Below are 11,229 nucleotides of genomic sequence, written 5' to 3' on the forward strand. Positions count from 1 at the left end.
AACAGAATCATAGATTGTTCATGTAGTGTAGGTTAGAATTATTTCTTGGTGAGGTGAGGTACTCGCGACTAAAATTCGCCCAACCAAATGTAACATCTGGATCCGCCACTGATGAGACGAGACTAGGCCTCCAATCAGTGACGTGCGGTGACGTCGACACTTGGGGTAGCAATCAGTGGCGTGCTCAAGATTGCAAAATGATGAATGAGTACTAAAAAAAGTACACCTAACCCCCACCCCATTTGAAATTAAGAAAGATTTGATTTGACTACTAAGCCAGAGATCCTGGGTTCGAATCTCGACTTGGTCATGGGTATTCTTTGAGTGTGTCCCTTCATCAATTATATTGTATCATCTTCGCGATTAGCTAAAAGTGGCGGAAAAGCGAAGTAAAATAAACCAAATCAAGCAATCAATCAATGATTTGACTTGATTTTTGTTACTTAGCGTAGCTTAATGAAGGGACAAACACAAAGAACACCCATGCCCACGTCGGAGTTCGAACCCGGAACTCCTGATGTCCTAGCGCGCTGTGATAACCACTCCCCCACGGTTGGTTGATTTGGTGTTTTAAGTCCACTTTATGCACAGAAACAAAACAGGTAACAAAACACACTTTTTTGTAGTTTCTTCAATAATATTCATTTGGCTTTTTGAGTTCTGAGATACATTTTTCATTTCAAATTATTTCATTATTCACTGCAGAGTGCAACACAGGATCAAGAATGCACGCTCATCACGGGTTCGAATCCCGGCGTGGATTGTTCGAGGTCCCTTCATTAATATCATCACGTCATCCTCATTTTCGAGATAACCAAATGTGGCAGAAAAACGAAGTAAAATAAACCAAACCAACAACAATATGAATGTGCGTTCTCTTGCCCAAATAAATACATCCGTTGGAGGCCAAGAGATTAGTATATTTAATAAAAGAACACTAGTAAAACGAGAGCAAGAGAGAGCCTGAGCAAATATTTGTAATTTAATTTAATATTTGAAAAACAAAACAAAACAAACAAAAAAATAAGAAAGCATACATTATTGTCTGATCTGAAACATCTGACCGAAGAGTGATTGTTTTGCCAAGACTTATGAAGTTGAGAGGGGTGAGAAACACCACCTGGTCCATTTTATTTTTTCACACAATCCTTTGTGTTTCACAGCTAAATATTGTTAATTTTCTGTATTATTATGTGTAGATAAATTGGGCAAGGGATGTGAATAGATGCCCTGTGAGAGCGAAATGTGTTTGGGAATAATGCATACTATAGAAGAGGTTCTAGCAGAGACAATTGAAAATATGCCGAGTAGTGATTAATTATTTTCTTATCGTTATCATGACACCTTCACGACGATGATGGATTCTTGAGTGCATTTCTGTTCAATAATTTACATGTATAGCATTAAAAATCCTATATGCTCTGCATTTTCATGTGTGAAAAAACACCACAGTGATACTCCCATGATTGTTCATTACGGAAATCTACTCTGTAGCTCCAGCTTCATTAAGCCTCTGTGCATAATGTTCACTTCATATCAGATTTTTCTTACACTTTTTCTATTTATTAACAGTACCATGCACGACATTTGCATAGTTTTTCGGATTTCTTTAATAGCACAACAAATTTCATGGAAACTCTTAATTTTAACTGAATGGCAGTTGAGGTCTTTACACAATTTGTGACGAAAAGAAGTGATGTCTTAGGGATGGAGGCAATTTCTTCCTCTACAGTCTACCCTCCCCCATGCCCATGAAAAGGTATGATCAACATGGAAGCTTTCTTGACACGGTCATAGTATCTGCGGAAGGAGATACTTATTTATCCTTCCTTCATCTCCACCGTTTAGTCAAAAGTAAAAATAAACAACATTAAATAAATCAACAGAGCATCGAATGGCAGGTTAATTCATTTATCGCTGTTTGCCAGAAATGCATGTCTAATAAATGGCGGGCAATAGAAGGGCTACTGTATTAGTGGCAATAAAATGTGCTGCAGATGTGTGGAGTCATTGTCAATAACAGTGAACTACAAAAAGAAAATAATCAGCGGCTGTGTTGAAGTGTGCTTTTAAAATTAAACACTCAAATGTACTTCATAACGTATGCATCTAAATAAACAAAATATATACATATTAATAAATTTAAACACTTATTTACGTTCGTATACATATGTACTCTTCCTCCCACATATACAGTATTGACCAATTTTTGTACTGATTAGTTGACAAAATGAAACACAGATAAACTCAGTTTATGTAGAGATATTTGACAGATTTAATGTTTTGTGATTGCATTGTTATACACACAGCAAGTACTGTCAATACTTGCTATGACCACCTTTGACTCTTTACGAGCCCATTTTAATCACTGCTTCTGTACAATTCCTTTGCCACTCTTATTTCCAAACTTCAAACCACGTGGATTATGAAATTACGTTTCTCCGGACATATAAAAATAAAGAACACCTTTACAACAATCAGAATTAATAATATTTCCTTTGTTATAACCAATCAGATAGCATAAATAACACGGTAAGCGTTGTAATATATGTCCAGAAACTAAATTCTCGGTGACTGTGGCCAAATCTGGAACTAACGATGGTATGAGAAATTATTTGCAACATGTAACAATGCCCCTTCACATATACAATACGTGAGTATTGTCACAGTAATGTAGACATGCAAACGGGAGAGAATAAGTTGCCACAGAAGCCTAGTTCTGAGTTGCAGACTTTAAGTCTATTCCAGCTTGTAAAAATAAACTAGTGTATGTTACTAAAGTTTGAAAGATTACTGACGATCCTTAAGACAAAATTTCAAGTTAGTTTGTTGGAGTGGTAGTCGGCCCCCGTGGTGGAGTGGTTAGCACATCGCGCTACTACACCAGGGGTCCCGGGTTCGAATCTCGGATCGGACATGGATGTTTGTGATTGTCTGTCCTGAAAGTCCTGAAAAAGACTTGAGTGAAAATTTGAGTGAAATGATATGAGTAAATGAAGTGTGATGGAGGAAGCTTCCTATTAGGGGCTAAAAAAAGTGGTAAAGCCCTGGCCCAGTTGTCTGAAGATCGCAGGTTCGAATCTCATTTAGAGCTGTATATTTTTTAGTTAAGTAGAATTAGTGTATGGTCGACATTTATAAGAAACAAAATACGATAAATTTAATTCCTCGTCGATTCCACTTAGGATGTGTTTTTCATGTAGTTTCTCCAATACTAAATAACTTCTAATATGAGGCAATAGGGTGGACAGAGAGATATTGGCGAAAATCTTAACCCTTTGAGGCCCACCTGTGAGGTAAAATATGAGTTGATTGTTTTTAAATAAAATAAAATAACAGTGACAACCCATATGCCCAGTGGCGTAGCAACATATCGCGAGGTCCTGGGCGAGATGAGAATACGAGTCCCCAACCTGTTTTTAAATTTGAAATCTCAATGTGACTCGATACAAAATCTTCAGAGATACGTTAGCAAATTATCATATTTATATAATAAATTATTGAAGAAAATTATATTTAATAATTTCATTCACTCTAATAATGTCTTTCTTTTCTTTCCGGGAGCTGAAATATGAAGTTGTAGGAAGGAAGTAAGAACTGCTTATATTTGACCCGTTCCGAAAGTCGCACGAGTTTAAAGCGTTAAACGAGTTATGGTAACTGGCTGTCCCATAAGTGCTTCCGTGAGTTTTGTGAGTTTCATTATGCTGTCCCAAGAGTCGCATTCTGTGCGTTTCGTGTAAGATCGAGATTCACCAAACTCACGGGCCAGGAGGCTGGTTTGTTCCGTGAGAATCGTCTGCTGCCTACAGACAACGCGCGTACTGTTGGATTCAAACTGATCTAGGTCGGAAAATGTATTTTAATTTTAACAGATAGCGATATGAAGCAACATGCACAAGATGAGTATGCCTTGATCGTTCTTAGAATGTGATTAAAATTAGTAACAGTGTCCACAGTAGAGTTTATTTTTGCCATAAGGACATTCCTTCCGCTGGACGCCATGTGGAACTTTCTCTAATGAAAAAGCTGCGCCTGCGCTTTTGCCTAGATTGTCCCATAAGTCTGTAAAATAACTGGTTTCACCGGATTCACGAGCCCAGTTATTTTCGTTGAATGCGTTCGTTTCGTTAAGACTTTCGGAACGCACCCATTATCCATTGCCTTCTTGAGTTGCAAACGACCCACGCATTTAAATGTCTCGCACTACCTAAAAGGGATGAGGTGACAGGTGAGTGGAGAAGGTTACATAATTTAGAACTACATAATTTGTATTCATGTCCAGATACTATAATTAAATCAAGAAGACTTAGGTGGGTAGGCCATGTGGCACGAATGAGAGAGGAAAGAGGAGTTTACAGGAATCTTGTTGGGAAACCTGATGGTAAGAGACCTGTAGGAAGGCCAAGACGAAGATGGAGGGACAACGTTGAGATGGATTTAAAGGAAATCGGTGGGGATGGAAAAGAGTATATAGATCTTGCTCAAGATAGGGACAGATGGAAGGCCTGTGTTGCCGCAGCCATGAACCTTCGGGTTTAAGAAGGCTAGAGAGTTAGTTAGTTTTAGTTAGCACTAGCTTCGTGGCAGTTGGAGGTGCTTTATTGTTAACATATTAAAATCGGGAGTGCAAGGTTGAGAGATAGAAGAAAAGACAAGACAAATTGCTTTTTATTCGAGAAATGAATAAATGGGTAAAAATGTCCACGTAAGATATCGTGAATTTTTGTGAAAATGTTACACATGAGAAATATGACAATAATTTTTAATTTTTCCGGACCCCCTTATGCTTAGAGCCTGTATGTTAGGCCCCTGATTTGACGTATTATAACGTTTAACTAGAATTTAAAGCCAGATAAAAACAGAATGATTTAATTTTATTGCCTACAAAAATTAGCCTGTTCCATCTTTTTTTCCCCTCACTTCTATTTAATACATTTTTTGTAACAGCCCCATGAGACGCGACGTGCCGGGCGGTCGCCCACTTCGCCCACCCCTTGATACGCCACTGCATATACCTTTTAAAAATTCTTGGGCACCCCGCTGCAAAACAACCAAGGATGACGTCATACTGCTGAGAAAATTTTCGCGTTCACTGTGTGAATTGTGGGCTCAGATAGAGATCACGAAGCTTGCCAATCGTAGAACTGCGCATGCTAAGCTCGCTGTCTTCTTAGGTAGACTGTTGAATCATACACGACATGGACCATCCTATATGTGACCGAATTCTAAATGTACTCGTTTACAATATGTAGAGTTAACAACAAAACATTATATTTCGTAGTTTCGAGGAACACTATTAATTTATTTGCAATATACTCTTTTATACTCTTTGAAATTCTTTCTATGAATAGCAGATACAATAGTGCAATATGGTCTCAACACATGAGTAGGAGCATATAAGCGATAAATCAAGAAGGACGGTGTGGTCCGGTTACTAATATACTTGCTCACCACACGAAGGGTCCCCGTTTCGATTATCCCCACAGCACTGTCTGTTTTAATGATAGAATGCCAACTAATGCAAGCCTGCAAAAAAATTTATTGCGTATTTGATGACAAATGTATTTATTTTTAATATAAATTGTGAATAGTTTTGAAACTTCTCAATAGCTGGGTTTCATGTGACGTCAGGATTCGCAGCGCCGCCATGTTTGCGGCAAAGCTGTTTGTCGTCTGCAAGGAAATACCCACCACACAGCCACTCTGACACAGCGTTCGTGACACCTGCGCCAAGTGCACGTTTGTTGTTAGTACTGTGTAAAATGTCGGTAACATTGCATAAAAATGCAACCAAAAGGCCAACTCTAGTTCACCTGTGTTTATTTACTTGAACCAGCTACATGGAATCGGTTTGTTTTCGTATTTATTAGTGAATCGGATTCTGCTTGAAATATTTACATCCAGTAAGTAACCTAGTTTCCCGCTCGGGGTGGGAGAAAGTGGTCATCTAAGTGCTTGAGTGAGTGAAAATTCCAAGACTCAGCCATTATCTTTAACGTTTGTTCAAGCGCAGTAATTTCAAATGTTGAGTTGTTCAAAAACAGTAATTTCATTCCTTGCTTTAACAATTTGGGATATGCAGGCATCAGTGACGGAGTGGTTAGCACAACGCACTACGATGCTAGGGGTCCAGGATTCGAATCGTGTCCCGGGCATGACTGATCTTAACAACTAGCCAAATGTAGCAGAAAAATGAAGTAAAATAAACCAAATAAGTCAATCAATTTGAGATACTTTGATATATCATTAACATGTTTTAACCAAGCAGTGCTTTTTTTCTGACAGTACGCAAAACCTACTACCGGCACCTTTTCTCATGAATAGGATAACAATTAGTAACAGTTTGTGTTAAGGGGGTTCTAAAGCCATGTTAAAGCATAGGCCCAAATTTCAATGGATGAGCGTACAACTAATATAGATTCGGTAAGGAAGAAATTTTCCGACATAAAAGATTGTTTTATTCACTAGAACATGTGAACCTTATAATTTTGTTACGATTAATGATATTTAAGTATATAACAGAAAATAGAAGGTCTCCGTCATGTTCAAACTTCTGCGTACAGATGGCGCTGAAGTGGTAGTTTTGTCAATACCTGTGCATTTTTTTTTCTTTTATGACTAGTATGGAAGATTTCGTGGTGAAACAAAGATCACATGTTCTTCCCGCAAGCATCTGAGATACTATGTGAAAAAATGAAAACATTTCGTACCTTCAGAGAGTAGTGCCTATCATTAAAAATTTTGAAGTGGCGTTTCGTCGCAATATACTCCGTGGTGCAGATTTTAGCCAACACTGTTGCCGAGATTTCACTCTGTGCTTTCTAACGATATGATCAATGCAAGTGCTTCGAAATTGTGAAAGTTGAACCAAGTTACCAGAGAATAACGAATCCAGTAAATGTTGGAAGAAGGAAACATCGGAAAAAACGGAAAGGTAAGTCTTATATTTAAATGCTTGTTGCTTCATCCATCAAAAACAAAACGTTTGCAATATGCAAGAGTGATGATGCAGAATGTATGATTTATTTACATGTTGAGGAAATACCTTCCGATATAATTTCTGTGAGAATAGCGCTTCGACGTGTCTACATTTTGAACGCAGCAAGCATTTTTTCCTTACAAACGAAGTTCATAATTCTTTGCAATTGTGCAATTGCAGAAGAGAATGTTATTTTAAATTAGACATAATGCAGATATTACAGTTTTGTGATTATTACTAGAGCATGAAATACCTTGATATAGATTATATTCTGGCATTAAATCGATATTGCACAAAATGCTCTACTATCGTTCCTGTGAGATGAGATTATTTTCGTGTTTCACTGGTGCTATTGAAAAGTACTTACTTACATCGGAATTTGTATTACAAATCAGTCGTTCATTATAGTTTCACTGTTTTGAACAAGATTTTTCTCCTTTATATATACATATATAGCTCGCAAGTGTTAAATGCATTAAGTAGGTTAAGCTAAGTTAGGTTGGATTGGAATAGATTTAATGTGAGATCCCCGAATTTTGTGCAAGTTCTGGACAACATTCTGTTATCTTCTTTCACAGAATCAGGTCAGAAAACCGGTTTTGTAAGCTGTATAAAACTCTTCGGTTTTCTCGTTCTTTCATAATTTTGAACGCCTTATAATGGTAGTGCAGCATTTCCAATAAGTCCAAGCTTTATGTATTTAAGTGTGAAAGTACACCCTAACAGCTAAAAGAGTAAAGTCCTAACAGTCTACCAAACAATAGTTTGCGTGTTTACTGAGAATTTACAAATTAGTATAGATTAGGAAAGTTTACTAGTTTACATATTTTACAAGTGCAAAGCCAATAATTTATTTGTGGGTAAGATTGATTGATTTTCAGAGAAATCATAATCTGTCCTAATTATGTTACGAATATTTGATTCAATAACCTACTGAAATCCAAGTCATATTTAACATGCACTGTAAAGATAGATCTAAATCTGAGCTGATATAGTGAATCAAACCTTTAATAATTATGTTATAACAGGACCACTACGTTAACAATTATGGTGTAGTTTAGATCAATTATATTCACATCCACTTACACAACATCTCTAAGTTGCTTTCATTTTATTATTAACTCAACTTGCCTCAGGTTGTAACAATGTAATGAAATTTTTTTTTTCATCTTTGTTAAGTTCATAGTCTCATACACCATATTAACAATATTTTTATTTGCTCCTTTTGCAGATGAACATTTGATAATCCATTTGATATGTCTTCTAAGAATACCTTGACATTTGTAAAAGGGACAACAGATTTGACAAACAATGGCAACCCAATACCGTGGAAGTTTGTGGATATGCTTCTATGGAATCAAATTCGTCTTTGTGGATTGTTTGACCTGTACACAATTTGCAGATACATGGTTGAATGGTAATGGTTTACAAGATATCAAGAGTCCAAAATATATTCAAGAAATTATGTTGCAAGACTTCTTAATATCTGGTTGCAAGTAGTCAGCAATTGGGAACGGTATATTAGAGAAACTGAAAATAATGGGAATGGTATAACATGAGTGTCTTGTCTGTCAAGTTATAACACACATTTCTTGAAATTTTTGCTAGTTCCAATTTTTAAGGGTATTTGCCCATCATTGCTTTCTGAATGGGATGATGATTACAAGACAGCAAGAAGCATACGTATCTATGAAAGAACGACATAATGTTTTGCAGGATGAGCAAGAAGGAGAATGAAGTTACATTGAAACAAAAATGTTAATGTGAATTTATACGTATATCCCGAATATATAGTTTTTGTAGTCCTTTCATGCAATGATTTTTCAATGATTTGAATTTTATTCTAATGGTAATTATTACCATATTGTATCTTAGAAAACTTTTCTTACAATTCTTACCTGAGTAATGCTGAACTCTAAGATATCAACAGTGTTTGGAAAGTTACTTTTCAAAAGTAATTCAAAGTTAATCACTTGAGAAATTAATTCAGTTATAATTACTGTTGCTTTAAAAAGTATCTAATTTAGTTACTATTACAATAATTGTAATTATTACTTTATTCTAGATTAGTTGTATCTTTTAAGACAAGGTTCAGAACATGAAATGGAAGAGCACTATTCATTTCATCACAGATGACCACCAACAACTTGGCATTAAGTTTCATATATAATTATAACTGCTGGTCTCCGTGTTGGAGTGGTTAGAACAGCGAGTTACGACGCTAGGAGTCTCTGATTCGAATCCCGGCATGGATATTCTTTGTATGTGATCCTGCATAAGTTTCATCATATTATTACTCATTCTCATCTTTGCGATTAGACAAAAATGGCAGAAAAGCGTATTAAAATAAACTAAATCAATCAACCATATAATTATAACTAAGTTAATATATTTTATATGTAAATATAGAGGCAATAAAATCCACATCTTTTACTTAAAGATGAAAAAATAATAGTTTATTATATTTTTGTTGAGCAAACAAGATATTATTCAGAATTACTGTTGAACTGTGGTATACCAATGAGGATTGTTGGAGATTATATAGCCTTATGTCGAAATTATTCTAATTAAAATACGCTTGGAAGAGATACATTCTGGTTCTTGGCAATAAATAAGATTTGTTCTCATGGTCTCACGATTTCAATCCATTGTTTCAGACGAGGATATGATTCAACAAATTGTAAAAATGGAGCAAAAGAAAATTCTTTTCTACGCAAAAAAATAGTAATTGTACACTTCTGTTCAGATCAATTGGTACATACTTCAACTGTTCGACCCTATAAAGAGTGACACTTTATGTGAACAGGAGTGTACAACTAACTTTCAATTTAGTGACTAGTTAGGTGGAAAAATAACTGAATTTCAGGTACTAATTTCATAAAGTAAGTCGTTTACAGTTACTGTTACACGAAAATGTTACTGTTACTTCCAAAGACAGCTGCAGAACAAACCAGTAGAATTCGTGAAGAACTGTGAAACAGGACTTTGGACATTGTGCGGAGGCAACTTGTGTAAAATTGTACTTAAGTATTATGAAACGAACAAATAATCATTCTGCTTCTCGTTTACCTTTATTCCCGGTTTTAAAATAAAAGCCTCCCCGATGGCGTAGTGGTAACGTCGTCGCCTTGTACTCAAGACCACTAATGTGTCTTGTCTACCCATGTTTGTTATACAAGCTGAAACCCATCAAATTGTGCATATTCAGGCCTAAGCACTCGCAAGTGTTCGAAATTGTCCGTCACAGCTTCCGCAGTCTTGTCATATATCGGCACGAAACAAAGGAAGTCTTCTCGAATACAGCTGGATCGAGAAACAATTAATGCACAGTGAAAATCCTTCCGTTCCCAACACATCTAATGTTTATTCTTCCAATATGATAAAATGCTCACTCATTTATCTCCAGTGGCGTGCCCAAGGGAGTGAGTGTTGGTGGGGGTCATAACCCTCCTTTGGCCCAGTATTTCTAAAAAAATGAACGTCAAAAGCAGAGAAAGATGGTAAAATGAGGACTGATTACCGAAAAGAGTATACGTACTCCCCCCCCTACGAAAATCCTGTATGCCAGTATAGCAACGGCACGATATACCAGAGACCCTGGTTCTGGTCCTGGCAGAGCCTGAAAATTCCACTAAAATATCTACATATGCAACATCTTCCTGCTTTCTCTTCTTGACATTCATAAAATTTTCGGCTGTTCCTTTGTAGTAGTTAAGTGTTTGAGCGTGTGTTAAACCCAGTTGGCTTAAATAAAAGTAATTTTTATCCCATGAAAGTCTCGGACTGCATACACGAAATTTGGCCCGGGCACAAATAAAATTACAATTGATCTGTGCAACTTATTTATGTCTTAATAAACCGCCCCAATATCCGGTACTCGCGAGATGTTCACTTTAGAGACCTTTGATCTCTTCGGCTCATGCCTAGCACTACACTGAGGCTTCTAGTCGGCAATATCTTCAACTTTGGACACGAACTGGAACTAGAAGTAGACTTCCGTAGTTTACAGGAAATTGCGTTACTAGTCCTCTTCATTTTCGAATTACTAACAGATTCTGTTGTAATGATTAAGCGGGAAATTGAAGCCGGGTATTTATTTATGTCTACATTGTATTCTAGAATGTTCCGCAGATAAAACCTTTCATTAATGTTACCAGTAGTTCGACTCAACCTCTTATTTAAGAATGTTTCCTTTTCCACTTTCCAAAGAATAAATAATACAAAGAATCGTCCTACTCGTGGCAGGC

The sequence above is a fragment of the Lepisma saccharinum genome, chromosome 2 (genome assembly GCF_977018435.1).
Source record: "Lepisma saccharinum chromosome 2, izLepSacc3.1, whole genome shotgun sequence".
Taxonomy (NCBI): Eukaryota; Metazoa; Arthropoda; class Insecta; order Zygentoma; family Lepismatidae; genus Lepisma; species Lepisma saccharinum.